This window comes from Heteronotia binoei, chromosome 3 (assembly GCF_032191835.1).
Source record: "Heteronotia binoei isolate CCM8104 ecotype False Entrance Well chromosome 3, APGP_CSIRO_Hbin_v1, whole genome shotgun sequence".
NCBI classification, from domain to species: Eukaryota; Metazoa; Chordata; class Lepidosauria; order Squamata; family Gekkonidae; genus Heteronotia; species Heteronotia binoei.
The window spans coordinates 190244664-190267874 of record NC_083225.1 but is presented as its reverse complement, the minus strand read 5'-3'; the positions used below and the strand labels follow the sequence as shown (position 1 = coordinate 190267874).

The 23211-nt window shown below is 48.3% G+C and overlaps 2 non-coding genes across 2 annotated transcripts; both read left to right on the top strand.

Moving 5' to 3' along the window:
- The first annotated feature begins 13162 nt into the window (after positions 1-13162).
- TRNAT-GGU (transfer RNA threonine (anticodon GGU)) lies at positions 13163-13234 on the top strand. The gene has a single exon. It is a non-coding gene; the product is annotated as a tRNA-Thr (tRNA).
- Positions 13235-13436: 202 nt separating this feature from the next.
- On the top strand, positions 13437-13508 carry TRNAT-GGU (transfer RNA threonine (anticodon GGU)). Its single transcript has one exon. It is a non-coding gene; the product is annotated as a tRNA-Thr (tRNA).
- Positions 13509-23211: the final 9703 nt, after the last annotated feature.

The following is a 23211-nucleotide window of genomic DNA, read 5'->3' as shown; positions in this document are numbered from 1 at the left end:
TTACTAGGGCTCGTTTTGGTATCTCGCCATTATCGGCCAATGAAGGTCGTTTGAAGCAGAGACCTCATGAGAAAAGAGTTTGCCCCTGTGATCGAATGTCTATTGAAGACCTATTTCATGCCGTATTTTATTGCGTAAAACACGAGGCAGACCGAAATAGGTTTTTGTGTACCATTTTATCTCACCTTCTTGGAAGGTCGGACCAAGAAAAATTAGTATTCCTATTGTCAGATAGAGATAAATAGATTACAGGGGTGGCCAGCGGTAGCTCTCCAGATGTTTTTTGCCTACAACTCCCATCAGCCCCAGCCAGCATGGCCAATGGCTGGGGCTGATGGGAGCTGTAGGCAGAAAAACATCTGGAGAGCTATTGCTGGCCACCCCATATATTAGTTTCCCAGTGGCAAAGTTTATGGCTGCCATTATAGATAAAAAGCATTGGAGAAAGTCCAGAAAAGGGCATTTCTGCATTGGAGAAAGTCCAGAAAAGGGCAACTAGAATGATTTAAGGGCTGGAACACTTTCCCTATGAAGAAAGGTTGAAACGCTTGGGACTCTTTAGCTTGGAGAAACGTCGACTGCGGGGTGACATGATAGAGGTTTACAAGATTATGCATGGGATGGAGAAAGTAGAGAAAGAAGTACTTTTTTCCCTTTCTCACAATACAAGAACTCGTGGGCATTCGATGAAATTGCTGAGCAGCCAGGTTAAAACAGATAAAAGGAAGTACTTCTTCACCGAAAGGGTGATTAACATGTGGAATTCACTGCCATAGGAGGTGGTGGCGGCCACAAGCATAGCCACCTTCAAAAGGGGTTTAGATAAAAATATGGAGCGGAAGTCCATCAGTGGCTATTAGCCACAGTGTGTGTGTATGTATAAATTTTTTTGCCACTGTGTGACACAGAGTGTTGGACTGGATGGGCCATTGGCCTGATCCAACAGGGCTTCTCTTATGTGACACAGAGTGTTGGACTGGATGGGCCATTGGCCTGATCCAACAGGGCTTCTCTTATGTGACACAGAGTGTTGGACTGGATGGGCCATTGGCCTGATCCAACAGGGCTTCTCTTATGTTCTTATGCGGCACAGAGTGTTGGACTGGATGGGCCATTGGCCTGATCCAACAGGGCTTCTCTTATGTTCTTATGCGACACAGAGTGTTGGACTGGAGGGGCCACTGGCCTGATCCAACAGGGCTTCTCTTATGTTCTTATGTGACACAGAGTGTTGGACTGGATGGGCCATTGGCTTGATCCAACATGGCTTCTCTTATGTTCTTATGCGACACAGAGTGTTGGACTGGAGGGGCCACTGGCCTGATCCAACAGGGCTTCTCTTATGTTCTTATGTGACACAGAGTGTTGGACTGGATGGGCCATTGGCCTGATCCAACATGGCTTCTCTTATGTTCTTATGCGACACAGAGTGTTGGACTGGATGGGCCATTGGCCTGATCCAACAGGGCTCCTCTTATGTGACACAGAGTGTTGGACTGGAGGGGCCATTGGCCTGATCCAACATGGCTTCTCTTATGTTCTTATGCGACACAGAGTGTTGGACTGGATGGGCCATTGGCCTGATCCAACAGGGCTTCTCTTATGTTCTTATGTTCTTAAAAAAATGAGTAAAAAGACAGAACTGCTCTCTTTTTTACTACTGTGAATTGTTTTCTTAGGATGTCACTGGATAAATTTTATTGATAATTTCAGCCTAAATCTGATCATGCTTTGCCTAATTCTATTGTTGTATCGAATGTTTTATTTTATTTTTTGGTCCGGTTGTCGGCCCCTATGGCATCTTGTTGCTAACGCAATGAAGATTGACTTGACTTGTCTAGATTGAACAACCCTGGTCCAATCTTTTTGAAACTTGGAGGCTGTTTTGAGGAGAGGCATGGGAGGCTTTGCTGCAAATTTGGTGCCTCTGCCCCAGAAAACAGCCCCCACAGAGCCCCAGATACCCGCAGACCAATTCTCCATTATACCCTATGGGCATCTGTCGCCCTAGAGAATAATGGAGTGCCCAGCAGACAAAAGAGCCCCGTGGCGCAGAGTGTTAAAGTTGCAGTACTGCAGTCCTAAGCTCTGCTCACGGCCTGAGTTCGATCCCTGGCGGAAGCTGGGTTTTCAGGTCGCCGGCTCGAGGTTGACTCGGCCTTCCATCCTTCCGAGGTCGGTCCAATGACGACCCAGCGTGAAACGACAGATCTGTGGGGTGCAACAACCAGGCAGGGGATCAGGCTTAGGGTTGTGAAAAGGAGTGGGTGTGATGCAGGAGACTGCTCACGAGAGAGTGAATTCAGCTCTTTATTGCGCGATTCAGCGTAGCAAGGCAGAAACTGAGCTGCCTTGCAGGGCCAAGGGCCCTGCTTGTATGCATGCAAATAACCCCACCCGAAACCCCACACACATAACTATAGGTACACAAGCTGGCCCAATGACCCCTGATTGGCTTCCTCCTAGAGTCTAGGTGGCTCTTTACGGAAGGTCAAGCGCAACAAAGTCTCTGGTAGAACATTAGGGCAAGTTCCAGTCCCAATGCATAACAGGTTGCCAGGTTCAATTCAAGAAACATCTGAGGACCTTGGGGGTGGAGTCAGGAGCAAGGGTGTGACAAGCATAACTGAACTCCCAAGGGAATTCTGGCCATCACATTTAAAGGGTCTGCGCTCCTTTTAAACGCCCCTCCATTTGGAAATAATGAAGGATAGGGGCACCTTCTTCTGGGGATCATAGAATTGGACCCCCTGGCCCAATCTTTTTGAAACTTGGAGGCTGTTTTGAGGAGAGGCATGGGATGCTTTGCTGCATATTTGGTGCCTCTGCCCCAGAAAACAGCCCCCACAGAGCCCCAGATACCCGCAGACCAATTCTCCATTATACCCTATGGGCATCTGTCTCCATAGAGAATAATGGAGTTCGCAGCAGACAGAAGAGCCCCGTGGCACAGAGTGTTAAAGTTGCAGTACTGCAGTCCTAAGCTCTGCTCACAGCCTGAGTTCGATCCCTGGTGGAAGCTGGGTTTTCAGGTAGCCGGCTCGAGGTTGACTCGGCCTTCCATCCTTCCGAGGTCGGTCAAATGAGGACCCAGCTTGCTGGGGGGAAAGCGTAGGTGATTGGGAAAGGCAACGGCAAACCACCCTGTAAAAAGTCTGCCGTGAAAACGCGAAAGCAACGTCACCCCAGAGTCGGAAACGACTGGTGCTTGCACAGGGGACCTTTCCTTTTCCAGCAGACCTTTCCCTCCCCATTTTCTGGTGACCCTGAAGTGGGGGGAGGGCCTCCAAACTGGGGGATCCCCTGCCCCCACCCTACTTCCATTTTCTTAGCATTATTATCTTTCCCAGAGAGTCTTGTCTTCTCAAGATATGATCAAAGCGGAACAGCCAGTTTAATAATTTGAGCTTCTAGGGAGAGTCCATGCTCGATTGGATGTAGAACCCACCAATGTGTCTTTTTGGTGGTCCACAGTATATGTGAAACTCTCATCCAAAACCGTATTTCAAAGGAACAAAGTAGGAGTCAAGTAGCACCTTCAAGACCAACAAAGTTTTATTCGGAACGTAAGCTTCCCTGTGCTCCAAGCACACTTCATCAGACGAGGAATCTGGTACAGTGAGCAGAGCTACATAGAGTTGGTGGGCAGGGGTTTAGAATGCAAAATGGTACAAATTTAAGATCCAATAAGGGTGTCAAACAGGGTTGTATTTTGGCTCCCTTTTTATTCCATCTCTTCCTTAATGACCCTGCTATTCAGTTGTCTGGTCCTAACTGCCACAGTCCAAAACTTGGTGCATTACATGTACCCTTGTTACTTAATGCTGATAATACGGCGCTGTTGTTCTGCTCTAGAGTGGGCTTAAGACGTCTGTTGTCCCGTTGTGTTCTGTATTTTACTAGTAATAAGCTTAGGGCTCTTTAGCTTGGAGAAGCGTCAACTGCGGGGTGACATGATAGAGGTTTACAAGATTATACATGTGATGGAGGAAGTAGAGAAAGAAGTCCTTTTCTCCCTTTCTCACAATACAAGAACTCGTGGGCATTCGATGAAATTGCTGAGCAGTTGGGTTAAAACGGATAAAAGAAAGTCCTCCTTCACCCAAAGGGTGATTAACATGTGGAATTCACTGCCACAGGAGGTGGTGGCGGCTACAGGCATAGCCAGCTTCAAGAGGGGATTGGATAAAAATATGGAGCAGAGATCCATCAGTGGCTATTAGCCACAGTGTGTATATATATATGTATACACACACACACACACACACACACACATATATATATATTTGGCCACTGTCTTGTCAGCCACCGGCGAGCCTGCAGCAAACGTGGACTATTGCACCCTTCTTGAATCTTCGTTCGCGAAGCCAAGCCGAGAGAGAGAGAGAGAGACAGAGTGTTGGACTGGATGGAACATTGGCCCAATCCAACATGGCTTCTCTTATGTTCTTATGTGACACAGTGTTGGCCTGGATGGGCCATTGGCCTGATCCAACATGGCTTCTCTGATGCTCTTATGTGACACAGAGTGTTGGACTGGATGGAACATTGGCCTGATCCAACATGGCTTCTCTTATGTTCTTATGTTCTCCAGCATAATTATGAGGTCCAAAATCTTAGTTTTCTCAAAAAAGTGGAGACTTTACAAATGGGTTATTGATGGTAAAGAGATAGAGCAAGTCAAGTATTTTAAATACTTAGGTGTTTATTTTCAATATAATGTGACAGAATAGTAAAATTAACAAATTGAGCAAATCTTTAATCTGCGTTAACATAAGCGTGAGAAAGCAATAAAACAGTAATATGTCAAAATGTGAGAATGTCTGTTAATCGCTCTATTGTTATAAGCCTGGGCCAAAAAGAGGGCATTTCTTTCTCAGAGGTTTTCCTCATCCAACTAATTTACCTTTTAACATGTCACATATATATAGTTTGCCATTTGGAGAAAAATACGTTCAAATATAGTGGAAGATGGGTTAGCATATGTAATGAGATAAACAGCCAATATCCCTATTTGAGTATGTCAACACATCTCAGAGCACACAAAGGCTTACGTTCTGAATAAAAATGGTATTGGTCTTAAAGGTAAACTTGACTCCTACTTTGTTCTACTGCCTCACTCCAACACGGCTGCCCACTGGGGTATTTCGAAGGAATCGACGTTCTCCCTATCAGCTTTCTTCACTGTCCAGCTTTCACACCCAGACATGGTAACGGGGAATCCCATGGCATGCGTTAACTTGACTTTTCTGCTCCGGGCCACATTATATAATTCTACTTTGGGGGGAGGGGGAATGCTACCTTTTCCTGACTCATTTTTAATTTCAGTCCTTGTATTGTGTGCGCAACACGTGACCGCATCTGAGCTCAGGCCTTAAATAGAATGTCGCTTAATAGAATGCATTGGAGATTTCAAAGAATGTCATTGAATGGTAACAGAATGTGAGGCTCAGGGCTTTTTTTTGGAAGCAGGAACTCCTTTGCATATTAGACCACACCTCCCTGATGTAGCCAGTCCTTCTGGAGCTTACAGTAGGCCCAGTACTAAGAGCCCTGTAAGCTCTTGGAGGATTGGCTACATCAGGGATGTGCGGCCCAAGGGTGGAATTCTAGCAGGAGCTCCTTTGCATATTAGGCCACACCTCCCTGATGTAGCCAGTCCTCCTGGAGCTTATAGTAGGCCCAGTACTAAGAGCCCTGTAAGCTCTTAGAGGATTGGCTACATCAGGGGTGTGTGGCCCAAGGGTGGAATTCTAGCAGGAGCTCCTTTGCATATTAGGCCACACCTCTCTGATGTAGCCAATCTTCCTGGAGTTTAGAGTAGGCCCAGTACTAAGAGCCCTGTAAGCTCTTGGAGGATTGGCTACATCAGGGGTGTGTGGCCATGGGGTGGAATTCTAGCAGAAGCTCATTTGCCTGTTAGGCCACACCTCCCTGATGTAGCCAGTCCTTCTGGAGCTTACAGTAGGCCCTGTACTAAGAGCCCTGTAAGCTCTTGGAGGATTGGCTACATCAGGGATGTGTGGCCCAAGGGTGGAATTCTAGCAGGAGCTCCTTTGCATATTAGGCCACACCTCCCTGATGTAGCCAGTCCTCCTGGAGCTTATAGTAGGCCCAGTACTAAGAGCCCTGTAAGCTCTTGGAGGATTGGCTACATCAGGGGTGTGTGGCCCAGGGGTGGAATTCTAGCAAAAGCTCCTTTGCATATTAAGCCACACCTCCCTGATGTAGCCAATCCTCCTGGAGCTTACAGTAGGCCCAGTACTAAGAGCCCTGTAAGCGCTTGGAGGATTGGCTACATCAGGGGTGTGTGGCCTGATATGCAAAGGAGTTCCTGCTACAAAAAAACCCCGCCCTGCTTGTAGGGATGGACAACAGCAGGGGAGACTCTGACCTTCCTGCCTAAAATTTGGTGCCTCTACCTAAAAATACAGCTCCCCACCCCCGCCAAGCCCCAGATACCCACAGATCAATATTCCATGATACCCTACGGCAGGGGTGTCGAACTCATTTGTTACGAGGGCCGGATCTGACACAAATGAGACCTTGAGGGGCTGGGCCGAGCCATGTCGGGTCGGGCCGTGTGTGTACCTATTTAAGATTAGGTAGCAGAGATATAAATTTTATAAAGAACACAGACAAATATATATATATTTTTAAACTTAAAGTATGCTTCAAACATGTTAGAACTCATTGGTCTTAAGGATGCTTTCTTTGTATTTCTCCCATGGGATCCAGGGAACTCTGCAAAGGAAGCTCTGGCTCTTTCCTTCCTTCCCCAGGGGACTGGGGAGGAGGAGCCTCAGCCAATGGAGAAAATAGATGTTTTGCTCTGTAGCTCCTGAGCAATGGAACAAGCCTTGCAAGTCAAGCTGCGATGCAGAAGGAAGCGAGAGAGAGGGAGAAGGAAGCAGAGGACAGCCATTTGCTCGGGGGCCTGAGAGGAGCCCTCCGGGGGCCTGATTCGGCCCCCGAACTGCATGTTTGACACCCCTGCTCTATGGGCATCAGTTTCATAGGAAATAACGGAGTGCCCAGCAGATATCCCCCCCTCGCTTTCTGATGACCCTGAAGTGGGGGGAGAACCTCCAAACTGGGGGCGATCCCCTGCCCCCACATGGGGATTGTCAACCCTACCTTCCACCCTTGAAACTACGGGGCTCTTCTGATGTCCTTATGGCCCCCATTCCCCTATGGAATATCTGTAGCCATGTCTCAGAAGTCTCTTAGAGGGAAGGGTTTCCAGCTAGCCCTGTAACTTGGATTTCCATTCCAGGTTGGGAAATTCGTGGGGATTTAGGGGCGGGGCTTGGGGAAGGCGGGGTTTGAGGAGAGGCGGGACCTCTGAGGGTATAACGCCATAGAATCCTCCCTTCAATACAGCCCTTTTATCCAGGGGGAACAAATGCGGGGTGACATGATAGAGGTTTACAAGATAATGCATGGAATGGAGAAAGTAGAGAAAGAAGTACTTTTCTCCCTTTCTCACAATACAAGAACTCGTGGGCATTGGATGAAATTGCTGAGCAGACAGGTTAAAACGGATAAAAGGAAGTCCTTCTTCACCCAAAGGGTGATTAACATGTGGAATTCACTGCCACAGGAGGTGGTGGCGGCCACAAGCATGGCCACCTTCAAGAAGGGGTTAGATAAAAATATGGAGCAGAGGTCCATCAGTGGCTATTAGCCACAGTGTATGTGTGTATATAACATTTTTTGCCACTGTGTGACACAGAGTGTTGGACTCGATAGGCCGTTGGCCTGATCCAACATGGCTTCTCTTATGTTCTTGTTCTTATCTCTTTTATCTGGAAATCAGTTGTCATTGCAAGAGGCCCCAACTGGAGTTTGGCAACCTTGCCTCTAGCTAGAACCTTAAGCCTACCATATGCTGCCATAAATTTCCCTGGTGTACTGGGCTTGCAAAGGATCTTACCACACTTTTGGCAGAAAATGTGAAAAAGAGTCCGGAGGGGTGCAGATGGGTCGCATAGACTCCATCTTTGCACAGTAGAATAGTGTTTTCCATGGAACTTGGGGGCTGTTTCCCCCCCCCCCCCACACACACCCTTTTTGCTTTTAATGAATCTAATTCCAAAGCTCTGTACATATTTCAGGTAACCGGATCCGTGTGTGCGTGTGTGCTTTTATTCTGAACAGCAACCGATTTGGGGGTCGGCGGGGCTGTTTCCACGATTCCCTGAGTGATTCCACCTTCGGTGACTCTTCTGAAGTCTGGGAAAGGGCTCCGTGGAAAAACTATTGAAAAGCAAAACCCGTCTCCTAATAAAATTTGGTTCTGCTCAGGTTAATTCTCCACGCTAGACATTCGAAACCTCGCCGAATCGTTAAAAGCCATTTATCCGCTCCGCGATTAAAGGACAGAGCGGTTTTTTGGCAAAGAGCTCCATCTTCCCTTCAGACAGAGCGTATTTTTGACTAGCTGCATTTAGAGTCTGTGCAGGGTGATAGATGTCGGAGACTCGCAGTTTTCCCTTTCTTTCCTACCAGTCCTGTCCCGTAAATGGATTTGACATGTCTGTGATCTGCCTCCTCTCAATGCCGATGAGAAGGTTTCAGGGTTGAACTATTCAAAGATACTCGCGCACGCATTACTTGGTTCCACGTTTGAAGCGAGATCAAATGGTGGGTTATTCTTCATTTCATTATTCTGGTAAGAACATAAGAGAAGCGATGTTGGATCAGGCCAATGGCCCATCCAGTCCAACACTCTGTGTCACATAAGAACATCAGAGAAGCCATGTTGGATCAGGCCAATGGCCCATCCAGTCCAACACTCTGTGTCATATAAGAACATCAGAGAAGCCATGTTGGATCAGGCCAATGGCCCATCCAGCGCAACACTCTGTGTCACATAAGAACATAAGAGAAGCCATGTTGGATCAGGCCAATGGCCCACCCAGTGCAACACTCTGTGTCACATAAGAACAGAAGAGAATCCATGTTAGATCAGGCCAATGGCCCATCCAGTCCAACACTCTGTGTCACATAAGAACATCAGAGAATCCATGTTGGATCAGGCCAATGGCCCATCCAGTGCAACACTGTGTCACATAAGAACAGAAGAGAAGCCATGTTGGATCAGGCCAATGGCCCACCCAGTCCAACACTCTGTGTCAAACAGTGGCCAAAATTTTTTTATATATATATATATATATATATATATATATATATATATATATACACACACATACACACACATATATACACACTGTGGCTAATATCCACTGATGGACCTCTGCTCCATATTTTTATCCAATCCCCTCTTAAAGCTGGCTATGCTTGTAGCTGCCACCACCTCCTGTGGCAGTGAATTCCACATGTTAATCACCCTTTGGGTGAGGAAGGACTTCCTTTTATCTGTTCTAACCCGACTGCTCAGCAATTTCATTGAATGCCCACGAGTTCTTGTATTGTGAGAAAGCGAGAAAAGGACTTCTTCCTCTACTTTCTCCATCCCATGCATAATCTTGTAAACCTCCATCATCTCACCCCGCAGTCGATGTTTCTCCAAGCTAAAGAGCTCCAAGCGTTTTAACCTTTCTTCATAGGGAAAGTGTTCCAAACCCTTAATCATTCTAGTTGTCCTTTTCTGCACTTCTTCCAATGCTATAATATCCTTTTTGAGGTGCAGTGACCACCAGGGCTGGGCTGGCACGTGGGAGTAGGCAAAATAGGCAATTGGTTAGGGCGCCAGCTCCCAACAGGGGTGCAGGCAGGCACCCCCTCCCCACTCGCGCCGTTCCTGATCCTTCAACTAGACGCTGAGGGGTCGGAGGCACTCTCCTGGCCCCTCAGTGCCCAGAAACAACAGTGCTTCAGTGACTGACATGATGATATCACCTTTGGATGACATCATCACGCCAAACGCGCAAAAATTTTCACCTGTGGGAGGGGGTGGGCGTGCGTCAGGGTTCTGCCTCAGGCGGCAGAACCCCACGCACCGGCCCTGTGTGGGTCACCAAAGAGAACTTTTTCTCCCTCTCGCAAAATATTCAAACTCAGTGGCATCCAATCGACCTGATGGGCAGTCAGTTCGGGACGGACAAAAGGAAAAAACTTTTTTACACACGCGGTTATTAAAATGTGGAATTCGCTGCCAGATGTAGTGATGGCCATAGAAATAAACAGCTTGAAACAGATCAATTTTTTTGGAGGATAAGTCTATCAGCGGCTACTTGCCATGATGCCTGAGGGGAACCTCCATGTTCAGAAGAACAAATCCTCTGAATCCCACAGCCAGGAGGCAACTTCAAGGAAAGGCCCCGGCCTCTGTGCCCTGTTGTAGGCCCTTCAGAGGAACCAGTTGGCCATTGTGTGAGACAGGAGGCTGGACTAGATGGACCCTCCCTGGTCTGATCCAGCAGGGCTCTTCTGATGTTCTTCTCAGGAGAAGGCCTCAGCCTCTCTGCCCTGTTATTGGCCCTCCAGAGGAATTGGTTGGCTAGTGTGTGAGACAAGAGGCTGGACTAGATGAGCCCTCACTGGTCTGATCCAGCAGGGGTCTTCTGATGTTCTTCTCAGGAGAAGGCCTCAGCCTCTCTGCCCTGTTATTGGACCTCCAGAGGAACTGGTTGGCCACTGTGTGAGACAGGAGGCTGGACTAGATGGACCCTCACTGGTCTGATCCAGCAGGGCTCTTCTGATGTTCTTCTCAGGAGAAGGCCTCAGCCTCTCTGCCCTGTTATTGGACCTCCAGAGGAACTGGTTGGCTAGTGTGTGAGACAGGAGGCTGGACTAGATGAGCCCTCACTGGTCTGATCCAGCAGGGGTCTTCTGATGTTCTCCTCTCTGCCCTGTTGTTGGTCCTCCAGAGGAACTGTCCGGCCAGTGAGTGAGACAGGATGGTGGACTAGATGGACCACTGGTCTGAGCAGCAGGGATCTTCTGATGTTCTTAGGAAGGCTTTTGTCTCCATGCCCTGCTGCCGGCTGTGCAGAGGAACTGGTTGACCTCTACGTGAGACAGAATGCTGGACTAGATGGCCCACTCGTCTCACCCATCAGGGCTTTTCTTATGTTCTTATTTCATTTGCACACATAACACAAGATGCGGTATTCTGGATCTAACACTGCCCTTCTCCTAATAATATTTGGTTCTGTTCAGGTTAATTCGCCACGCTAGACATTTGAAACCTCGCTGAATCATTCAAAGCCATTTATCTGCTCCACAATTAGAGGACAGAGCATTCCACATGGAACTTCTGCCAGTTTTCGAGTTGCCGAAGTTCAGCTTATAATAATAATAATAATAATAATAATAATAATAATAATAATAATAATAATAATAATAATAATAATAATAATAATAATAATAATAATAATAATAACAACGTTTTATTTATATCCCGCCCTCCCCGCTGGAGCAGGCTCAGGGCGGCTAACAACATCTTCATCCATACAGTAAATTATACAATGAATTTTAAAAATACATTCACCTAAAAACATTCCAATTTTAAAATTAACATTCCTGGTGCTATTCTGTTAGATGTAAATATTATGGCGAAGTCACTTGAGGCGAATCTATCAGTCGTTCCGTTAGGTAAAGGCCATCCTAAAAAGGATAGTCTTGCAGGCCCTGCGGAACTGTTCAAGGCTCCGCAGGGCCCGCACTTCTTCCGGGAGCTGGTTCCATAGGTGTGGAGCTGCAATGGAGAACGCCTGTGTGCGAGTGTTCTTTAATTTTGCCTCCTTCAGCCCGGGGATAGTCAGTTGGTTCTTCCCCACTGACCTCAGTGCTCTCTGGGGTTCATATGGGGAGAGACGGTCCTTCAGGTAGGCAGGTCCTCGACCATATAGGGCTTTAAAGGTGATAACCAGCACTTTGTAACGAACCCGGTATACAACTGGCAGCCAGTGCAGTTCGCGCAGCCCCGGCTGTATGTGCTCCCACTTCGGGAGCCCGAATAACAGCCTAGCCGCCGCGTTCTGCACCAGCTGCAGCTTCCGGGTTCGGCACAGAGGCAGCCCCATGCAGAGGGCTTAATGCCCACACGGAACCTCTCCTGGTCTGCGAGTCGCTTTTCAACAGCGCCCCAAGATTGCTTAGAGCAACAACCGAAGCTGCCGCTTTAAAGTCAAAAGCAAATCCATCAGTTTGAGAACGGTCCCATTAAAAACGAATCATTTTCTTTGGGATCCGTGGTTCTCCCCACACAGTCGAGACCGATCACTCAACGAACGTGTCTGCCCGGATTTTTGGACGTCTCGGCCTTCTGAAAAAAAAAAAAACGGTGCTAATTTCGTCAAGAGGAGCAATTTTCCCAACACGATGGAAGCAATCGAAAATGACGGGAACACCAACAGAGTTCCAAGAGATTGCAGTCTTCGTGCTGGCTGCCGAAAAACAGATTTTATAATCAGGGGTTGAATTCTAGCAGGAGCTCCTTTGCCTATTAGGCCACACACCCCTGATGTAGCCAATCCTCCGAGAGCTTCCAAGGCTCTTTTTTGTAAGCTCTTGGAGGATTGGCTACATCAGGGGTGTGTGGCTTAATAGGCAAAGGAGCTCCTGCTAGAATTCCACCCCTGTTTATAATCAACTCGGGCTCTGTTTTTAGGGTTCCCAGATCTGGGTGGGGAAATATCTGGAGATTTGGGGGACTGAAACATGAGAGGGGGGGGGTTGGGAAGGGGGGCCTCAGCTGGCAATAAGGTTTCCAATCCCCAGTTGAGCAATACAAAAAACAAAACTGTGATGTACGGGCTAACAGTGGTTAATGAAACTTTTGAAAGGCATGTAAAGATACTTTATGCATTTTAAGAGGTACAACTCTACAACATGGTCCATTCACAATGAGCACCCAGGTATAAGCTCATTTTGTCATAGCCAAAGACTTCCTCAGAAGTATCTGGAGTATTGGGGAGAGACGGTGGCTCAGTGGTAGAGCATCTGCTCCGTAAGCAGAAGGTCCCAGGTTCAATTCCCGGGCATCTTCAGTTAAAAGGACCAGGCAGTAGGCGATGGGAAAGACCTCAGCCTGAGACCCTGGAGAGACATACAGTGGGGCTGTAGCTCAGTGGTAGAGCATCTGCTTGGTAAGCAGAAGGTCCCAAGTTCAATCCCCAGCATCTCCAGTTAAAGGACCAGGCAGTAGGCGATGGGAAAGACCTCAGCCTGAGACCCTGGAGAGACATACAGTGGGGCTGTGGCTCAGTGGTAGAGCATCTGCTTGGTAAGCAGAAGGTCCCAGGTTCAATCCCTGGCATCTCCAGTTAAAGGACCAGGCAGTAGGCGATGGGAAAGACCTCAGCCTGAGACCCTGGAGAGACATACAGTGGGGCTGTAGCTCAGTGGTAGAGCATCTGCTTGGTAAGCAGAAGGTCCCAAGTTCAATCCCCAGCATCTCCAGTTAAAGGACCAGGCAGTAGGCGATGGGAAAGACCTCAGCCTGAGACCCTGGAGAGACATACAGTGGGGCTGTGGCTCAGTGGTAGAGCATCTGCTTGGTAAGCAGAAGGTCCCAGGTTCAATCCCTGGCATCTCCAGTTAAAGGACCAGGCAGTAGGCGATGGGAAAGACCTCAGCCTGAGACCCTGGAGAGACATACAGTGGGGCTGTGGCACAGTGGCAGAGCATCTGCTTGGTAAGCAGAAGGTCCCAGTTTCAGTCCCCAGCATCTCTAACCAAAAAGAGTCCAGGCATGTAGGCATGAAAAACCTCCGCTTGAGACCCTGGAGAGCCGCTGCCAGTCTCAGTAGACAAGACTGACTTTGATGGACAGAGGGTCTGATTCAGTAGAAGGCAGCTTCATATGTTCATATATGCTCATATTCCTATTTTCTCCAAGATTATCAGCCTCTTGTTTCAATTTCATTATTAATGCTTCCGGCAGTGTCTTAACTTTCTTCAAAACTTCTTATCTTCCCAGCACCACTTAAGTGTTAATATTTATAATGAGGGCAAGCCAGTCACTAAACTTCTTTTTAACCAGATGCAAAAGCCGTCTGGAATTTTGCTAGCAAAATGCTCTCTGTGCTGTTTATAATAAGGGGTGTCGAACTAGGGTTGCCAAGTCCAGTTCAAGAAATATCTGGGGACTTTGGGGGTGGAGCCAGGAGCCTTTGGGGGTGGAGCCAGGAGCAAGGTTGTGACAAGCATCATTGAACTCCAAAGGGGGTTCTGGCCATCACATTGAAAGGGACTGCACTTTTTAAATGCCTCCCCTCCATTAGAAAGAATGAAGGATAGGGGCACCTTCTTTGGGGGCTCATAGAATTGGACCCCCTAGTCCCATCCTGTTGAAACTTGGAGGGTCTTTTGAGGAGAGGCACCCAATGCTATGCTGCAAATGTGGTGCCTCTACCTCAAACAACATCTCCCCCAGATCCCCACAGATCAATTCTCCATTATACCCTATGGGAAGCAGTCTCCATAGGGAATAATGGGAGTGCCCAGCAGATGTTTTCCTCCTCCCCGCTTTCTGATGACCCTGAAGCGGGGGGGGGGGGAGGCCTCCAAACCAGGGGATCCCCTACCCCCACCTGGAGATTGGTAGACCTATGTCGAACTCATTTGTTACAAGGGCCTGCTCCAACATGGCTTCTCATGTTCTCAACATGTTTAATTAGGGGAAACAGTAGAGAATTAAAAGCTCCTCTTCCTCAGTTCTGTAGCTCTGATCCACCTCACCCCACCACTTTTGTTGTTGTTCAGTCGCACAGTCAAGTCCGACTCTTTGCGACCCCATGGACAAAGTCCCGCCAGGCCGTCCTGTCTTCCATCATCCTCCGAAGTCTGCTCAGATTCGTGTTGGTTACATCAGTAATGCTGTCCAGCCATCTCATCTTTTGCCATTCCCTTCTTCTTTGCCTTCTGTCTTTCCCAGCATCAGGGTCTTCTCCAGTGAGTGCTCCCTTCTCATTTGGTGGCCAAAGTATTTGAGCTTCAGCTTCAGCATCTGACCTTCCAGGGAACAGTCTGGGTTGATTTCCCTTAGGACTGACTGATTGGACCTTCTTGCAGTCCAAGGGACTCTCAAGAGTCTTCTCCAGGGAGTGTTCCCTTCTCATTTGGTGGCCAAAGTATCTGAGTTTCAGCTTCAGCATCTGACCTTCCAGGGAACAATCTGGGTTGATTTCCCTTAGGACTGACTGACTGGATCTTCTTGCAGTCCAAGGGACTCTCAAGAGTCTTCTCCAGTGAGTGCTCCCTTCTCATTTGGTCGCCGCAGTATTTGAGTTTCAGCTTCAGCATCTGACCTTCCAGGGAACAATCTGGGTTGATTTCCCTTAGGACTGACTGACTGGATTTTCTTGCAGTCCAAGAGACTCTCAAGAGTCTTCTCCAGGGAGTGCTCCCTTCTAATTTGGTGGCCAAAGTATTTGAGTTTCAGCTTCAGCATCTGACCTTCCAGGGAACAATCTGGTTTGATTTCCCTTAGGACTGACTGACTGGATCTTCTTGCAGTCCAAGGGACTCTCAAGAGTCTTCTCCAGGGAGTGCTCCCTTCTCATTTGGTGGCCAAAGTATTGGAGCTTCAGCTTCAGCATCTGACTACCTTCCAATAAAACAATATGGTAGAATTTCCAATCTAGAACTCCAATAGTATTTCATTACCGGCCGAGATCCATTCGCAGAAAAAGACAGGAACTGCATCGTATAACGTTTTATTTACATCGAATGTTTACATCCTGCCTTTCCCTTTAGTAAATCTCCATGGTTCTTTCTTATAAACAATTAAAGCTGCACAAGAAAACTGGCAGGCAACAACTAAACCACAATACCAGGAATTGTTTCCAAAACCAATTTGTATTTATTAATTTAGAAGATTTCCAGGGTGATGCTAAGTCCTGGATGCCATGTGGCCCTGGAACAGAAACATAGCTAGCTGGTATCCCACACTCTTTCAGCAAAAGCAAGAAATGAAGGGAAGGGACGGATGGATGACTCAGATCTCTTGAATATTCAACTGGTCTTCAAGCTACAGACATCAGTTCCCTGGAGAAAACGGCTGCGTTGAAGGGTGGACTCTGTGGCATTGTACCCTGTTGAGGCCCCTCCCCTTCCCAAACCCTGCTCTCTCCCGGATCCACACCCCAAAGTCTCTAGGTATTTCCCAACACATACCTGGCAACCCTACTTCCGGGGGACTGGATCTCTGTTGTTTGCCTCTGCATAATGAAGGTTGCCAGTCTCAAGGTGGGAACGTAGAGAGAACGGTGTTCAAAAGAGATGTCAAATCTCTCAAAAAGTCTCTGAAGACTAACAATAAACTACAAACACTTACTTCTGTAAGGGCCGAGATGCATTTACCGTAAGGCTAAGTAATAAAGTTATGAATGCATTTAAAGCATTAAGCCCAGTTTTTACATGCTCGCAATTTCTGAAAATACATTGAACTCATTGCAAATCATACAAAAAAACCCAGAATCGCTTCAAGAGTCCACTCAAAAGGGCTGCTATAGTGTAGCAGTGTTGAAACCAAGACCTCTCCGTGGAGAAGCAAAGTTATTGCTGAAGGACTCTCAAAACAACAAGGTCGCAGTGTAGAAGAAGATGAAGATATTGGATTTATATCCCGCCCTCCACTCCGAAGTCTCAGAGCGTCTCACAATCTCCTTTACCTTCCTCCCTCACAACAGACACCTTGTGAGGTAGATGAAGATATTGGATTTATATCCCGCCCTCCACTCCGAAGAGTCTCAGAGCGGCTCACAATCTCCTTTCCCTTCCTCCCCCTCCAACAGACACCCTGTGAGGTAGATGAAGATATTGGATTTATATCCCGCCCTCCACTCCGAAGAGTCTCAGAGCAGCTCACAATCTCCTTTATCTTCCTCCCCCACAACAGACACCCTGTGAGGTAGATGAAGATATTGGATTTATATCCCGCCCTCCACTCTGAAGAGTCTCAGAGCGGCTCACAATCTCCTTTCCCTTCCTCCCCCACAACAGACACCCTGTGAGGTAGATGAAGATATTGGATTTATATCCTGCCCTCCACTCTGAAGAGTCTCAGAGCGGCTCACAATCTCCTTTACCTTCCTCCCCCACAACAGACACCCTGTGAGGTGGGTGGGGCTGGGGAGGGCTCTCACAGCAGCTGCCCTTTCTAGCAGGTGCAAGTGGAGGAGTGGGGAATCACAGCAGCTGCCCATGCTAGCAGGTGAAAGTGGAGGAGTGGGGAATCAAACCCGGTTCTCCCAGAAAAGAGTCCGCACACTTAACCACTACACCAAACTGGCTCTTCAAACTGGTGTAGTGAAGACTCAAGGACGAATAAGAAGTATATTTGAAAACACGTTTCCCAGGTAGAATTTACATGTTTCGATATCAGCTTCCTCTGATCAAAACACTTCAATAATCTGGAACCAAATGCTCAAAAAGAATATACATGCAGTTAGTCTATTACTCCAACGATGCATTAGTGGTTCTCCAAGGTTCTCAACTATATTGTGTTTTTCCTGTTTGGTTTACAGTCTCCAGGTGGGGCCTGGAGATCTCCCACTTTGACAACTGATCCCCAGCTGGCAGAGATGAGCTCCCTTAGAGAAAACGGGTGCTTCGAAGGGTGGGATCTACGGCCTTGTCCCCTGCTGAGGCCCCTCCCCTCCCCAAACCCCGCCCTCTCCCAGATCCACCCCCAAAGTCTCCAGGTATTTCCCAGCACAAACCTGGCAACGCTATTCTGTGGGTCGTTCCTTTGGCTGCTCTTGCCTTTGCTATCAAAAAGCTCGTGTGGTTTTAATTTTTGGTCCTCTTGGCTTCCCACACTTGATTTTCCTTCCCTGTTTCCCCAGCAATTGACTTTCTCCAACGATCTCCTGCCATTTCTGGCTGCCAAGGGGCTATATTTCAATCCAAACCGAAATATATAATTGGAGCTCGGTGAGCTGAGGCATCGTTGCGGAAGGCCTCCAATGCCAGGCTGAAGCGTCCTTTGAAGAACTCCGCTTTCACAAAGGGATGCGATTTCCTGTTTCTTTCTGACGGGGAGCCAAGCTGCATTGGTCATCTCCGGGGCCACTGCAAAACTGGCCTGCTTAGCGAATGAGCTTCATTCCAAGAAGGGGTCAATGAAAGCAAGAAGATTATTCCATGTGCAATTGATGGATGGACTAGTGGATGAACAGAGCATGACTCTTGGGGTTGCCAGCTCCAGGGCGGGAGATTCCTGGAGGGTTGGGGGCAGAGTCTGGGAAGGGTGAGGTTTGGGGAGGTGATTAGTTTCAGATTTGTTGGATATTTGTAGGAAGGAAGGAAGGAAGGAAGGAAGGAAGGAAGGAAGGAAGGAAGGAAGGAAGGAAGGAAGGAAGGAAGGAAGGAAGGAAGGAGATTTATACCCCGCCTTTCTCTCTGAATCAGGGACTTAGAGCGATTTACAATCTCCTATATTTTCTCCCCCCACAACAGACACCCTGTGAGGTGGGTGGGGCTGAGAGAGAGAGCTCTCCTAAAAGCTGCCCTTTCAAGGACAACTCCTGTGATAGCTATGGCTGACCCAAGGCCATTCCAGCAGCTGCAAGTGGAGGAGTGGGGAATCAAACCCGATTCTCCCAGATAAGAGAGCTCTGGCTGACCCAAGGCCATTCCAGCAGCTGCAAGTGGAAGAAGGGAGAATCAAATCCGGTTCTCCCTGATAAGAGTCCGCACACTTAACCACTACACCAGAGGTGGCTAAACTTGCTTAATGTAAGAGCCACATAGAATAAACATCAAATATTCGAGAGCCATAAGACATGAACATCAGATGCTTGAGAGCCGGAAGGAAGGAAGGAAAATAGATGAGGGAGGAAGAGGTGGAAAGAGAGCAACTTTAAATGCATTCTCTAAGCTGTCAGCTGGCTTGGCTTGGAGAAGTGATTTAAAGTGAGAAATGCCTTCTCCAAGCTGGCTTTGAGAGCCACACAAGATGTGTGGAAGAGCCACATGTGGCTCCCAAGCCGCATTTTGTCCACCCCTGCACTACACCAAACTGGCTCAAGGAAGGAAGCAAGGAAGGAGAGAGAAGAAGAAGAGTTGGTTTTTATAATCTGAGAGAGTTGTGACTGGCCCAAGGTCACCCAGCTGGCTTCATGTGGAGACAGAGTGGGGAATCAAACCCAGTCCTCCAGATTAGAGTCCGCCACTCTTAACCACGACAGCAAACCCGTCACCTGTCAAGTAGACAGGAGGAAAACTTGGTTATGCCAACAAAGAACTGTCCATCTGGTGACCCCAGATAACGTATGCTTCTGAAACACATAGTCCTGAGGCTACAAAGATGCAACAATACCATCTCTTGATGTATCTAACATGCAGGGCTTTTTTCTTAAAGCAGGAACTCCTTTGCATATTAGGCCACACACCCCTGATGTAGCCAATCCTCCAAGAGCTTACAGGGCTCTTTTTACAGGGCCTACTGTAAGCTCCAGGAGGATTGGCTACATCAGGGGGTGTGGCCTAATATGCAAAGGAGCTTCTGCTAGAATTCCACCCCTGGGCCACACACCCCTGATGTAGCCAATCCTCCAAGAGCTTACAGGGTTCTTAGTACAGGGCCTACTGTAAGCTCCAGGAGGATTGGCTACATCAGGGGGTGTGCCTTAATATGCAAAGGAGCTTCTGCTAGAATTCTACCCCTGATGTAGCCAATCCTCCAAGAGCTTACAGGGCTCTTCGTACAGGGCCTACTGTAAGCTCCATCAGGATTGGCTACATCAGGGGTGTGTGGCCTAATAGGCTAAGGAGCTCCTGCTACAACTAAAAGCCCTGCTAAAATGGCATCATGCATTTCAGGCCACCGTTTTTTTTTCTAGCGGTGCCACGAGACGCAGGCATGGAGACTGTTGTGTACGCGGACGACTAATGCGAAGACTTTTATGTGTGTTCCTGCCTGGCTCATTGGAGCCAGGGGACTTAGGAACAATGGGCAGGAGGATCCGAATCCCCGCTGCCCTGCTCCAATCATAGGCCCCTTGCTGGTTTGAATGATCCAATGGCGTGTTAGTGCGGGAACTCTGATGTGTATATAGCTGGCCCAGTTCTCCAGTCTTAGAGTGCAGCCTTAGAGTACTGTGCTGTACTGAAACAAAGAGCTACGATCACGACCACCTCGCGTCTTCCTTGCGTCGAACTAGGCTTGCCAATCCCCAGGTCCCAGCGGGGTTCTTCCACTTTCCCAGGCTCCTTCCCGCCCCCAGTCAGCTGGCCGGCAGGGGGAAGCCCCGCCCCCAGAGGACCATGTGCCTTTGCACCTCCGGAGGCTTCAGTCTCCGATTGAAAGGCTTCCTCTTGGGATGGGGTGTCTGTGTTGCTGTGAAGAAGCTTGCAGCAACTCTTGAGTAGAGAGGCCAATCCCCTGCATCAGATTCGCCAGAAACGGGGTGGGGGGGGGAGGGAAATGTCTGCTGGGCACTTCATTATTCCCTATGTGAAGATCGATTCTCGTAGGGTATAATGGGGAATTGATCTGGAGGTTTCGGGGGCTCTGGAGGATCTGTTTTTTGAGGCTGAGGCACCAAATTTTCAGTATAGTATCTAGTGCCTCTTCCCAAAGTACCCCCCCCCAAGTTTCAAAACGATCGGACCAGGGGGTCCAATTCTGTGAGCCCCAAAAGAAGGTGCCCCTATCCTTCATTATTTCCTATGGAAGGAAGACATTTAAAAAGGTGTGCTGTCCCTTTAAATGTGATGGCCAGAACTCCCTTGGAGTTCAATTGTGCTTGTCGCACCCTTGTTCCTGGCTCCGCCCCAATGTCTCCTGGCTCCGCCCCCAAAGTCTCCTGGCTCCACCCCCAAAGTCCCCCGATATTTCTTGAATTGGCAACCCTATGTTGAACCCACTCTATTACAGTGTTTTCCGGCAGTTGACCATAAAACACCCCATTTCTACACAGAAGGGCAAAGGTAACCAAGAATCTGGCATCTCTAATAAAACGAGAGTCTGAAGAGATCATTGCAGAAATACGGAGTCGCCCAGCAGAGGCTGAGTTTCCTCTTTATTACACTGTTCTCTGAGGACTTCCCTCTCTCCTCGAAAATAAATGAAAGGTAATTTTGGGTGTACAATCTGGGACGCATTACCAAGACTCTCGGCATTCGAGAATCGCTATCCCCAATGACAGATAGATCGGGGAAGAGGAAAACACCCAGATATTAACTTCTTATAGATATTAAACTGCTTTAACCTGGGTTAAGAATTTCACTTATGAAACGCAATTGAACTCGAGAGAAGCTGTTCCAAAAGTTTTGCGCGGCTTCAGGCAGGTCACGGCAGGGAAGGAAGGGTGTGGGCGCGTGTTTGTGTCTAGCAGATGAGTGTCGGTTGGAGCGCCCGCACATCTGCGCTATCAAGTTTTCATCAAAGTGTAATTTTTTTTAAAAAAAAAAATGGCACGCTTTACTCCCCCCCACCACACACACACTAAAGGCGTGCAGCTGAACTGTACAGCCCTCAATAAGCATGACGTTGTGAAGAGGAAGAAGATGAAGAAGAGGAGGAGGAAGAAGAAGACGAGGAAGAGGAAGTAGTAGTAGTTGTAGTAAGGGCTTTTTCTGTAGCAGGAACTCCTTTGCATATTAGGCCACACACCCCTGATGTAGCCAATCCTCCTGCAGCTTACAGTAGGCCCTGTACTAAAAGTCCTGTAAGCTTCAGGAGGACTGGTTACATCAGGGCTGTGTGGCCCAGGGGTGGAATTCTCGTAGAAGCTCCTTTGCATATCAGGCCACACACCCCTGATGCAGCCAATCCTCCTGGAGCTTACAGTAGGCCCTGTACGAAGAGCCCTGTAACCGCTTGGAGGATTGGCCGTACATCAGGGGGTGTGGCCCAGGGGTGGAATTCTAGTAGAAGCTCCTTTGCATATTAGGCCACACACCCCTGATGCAGCCAATCCTCCTGGAGCTTACAGTAGGCCCTGTACTAAGAGCCCTGTAAGCTCTTGGGGGATTGGCTACATCAGGCAGGTGTGGCCTAATATGCAAAGGAGGTCCTGCTAAATAAAAGCCTGGTATTAGGCCACACACCCCTGATGTAGCCAATCCTCCTGCAGCTTACAGTAGGCCCTGTACTAAAAGTCCTGTAAGCTCTTGGAGGATTGGCTACATCAGGGATGTGTGGCCTAATATGCAAAGGAGTTCCTGCGACAAAAAGCGCCCTGGTGGTAGTGGTGTTGGTTTTTATATCCTGCTTTTCATTACCAGAAGGAGTCTCAGAGCAGCTTACAATCACCTTCTGTTCCTCTCCCCACAACAGATCCCCTGCGAGGTAGGTGGGGCTGAGAGAGCTCTGAGAGAGCTGTGACTGACCCAAGGTCACCCAGCTGGCTGCATGTGGAGGAGGAGTGGGGAATCAAACCAGTTCTCCAGATTAGAGCCCGCCGCTCTTAACCACTAACATCAAACCCCTCAACTGTCAAGGAAGGAGGACGACTTGGTCATGCCAACAGAAAACTGGCTAGCTCAGGGGTGGCCAACGGTAGCTCTCCAGACGTTTTTTGCCTACAACTCCCATCAGCCTCAGCCATTGGCCATGCTGGCTGGGGCTGATGGGAGTTGTAGGCAAAAAACAACTGGAGAGCTACCGTTGGCCGCCCCTGGTCTAGCTGGTAACTCCAGATCAACTTCTGAGGTATTTGTAAATCTCTCAGTGGTGGGCCATAGTGAACTTAGCACATGGAGGCAGAGTTGCCAGGTCTTTCCTGTCAACTTCTTCTTCTTCTTCTTCTTCTTCTTCTTCTTCTTCTTCTTCTTCTTCTTCTTCTTCTTCTTCTTCTTCTTCTTCTTCTTCTTCTTCTTCTTCTTCTTCTTCTTCTTCTTCTTCTTCTTCTTCTTCTTCTTCTTCTTCTTCTTCTTCCTTCTTCTTCTTCTTCTTCTTCTTCCCCGGGTTGTGCTTTCAGCCTGTCTTGCAAACATCACCTGTCTTTTCCAAGCCTGCCCTTCTCCGCAAAGCGCAGCAGGTTTCTTTTGTCGGCTTCCCTCTGTACCTGTTTTATTTCATTTCATACTTGGCTGTGCTCTTTCTGTATGCATTACGGCTCTGATTTATACCAGCCCCGGAGCCTCCCCCCACCCCCGACACCGTCTCTCTCCCCCTTTTAAAAGCTGCACCTGCACCGTGTGGCGAAAGGCTTCGGGGACTTCCCTGCAATAACTCTCTCCGATCTCTTTCCCAGGACGAGCGGCCTGCAGTTCGCTGCTCTCACTTCTGTCGATGGTTCCTCAGCCGGGAGGCGGGTTGGGACTCAGCCGTTAGCCAGATGCGGA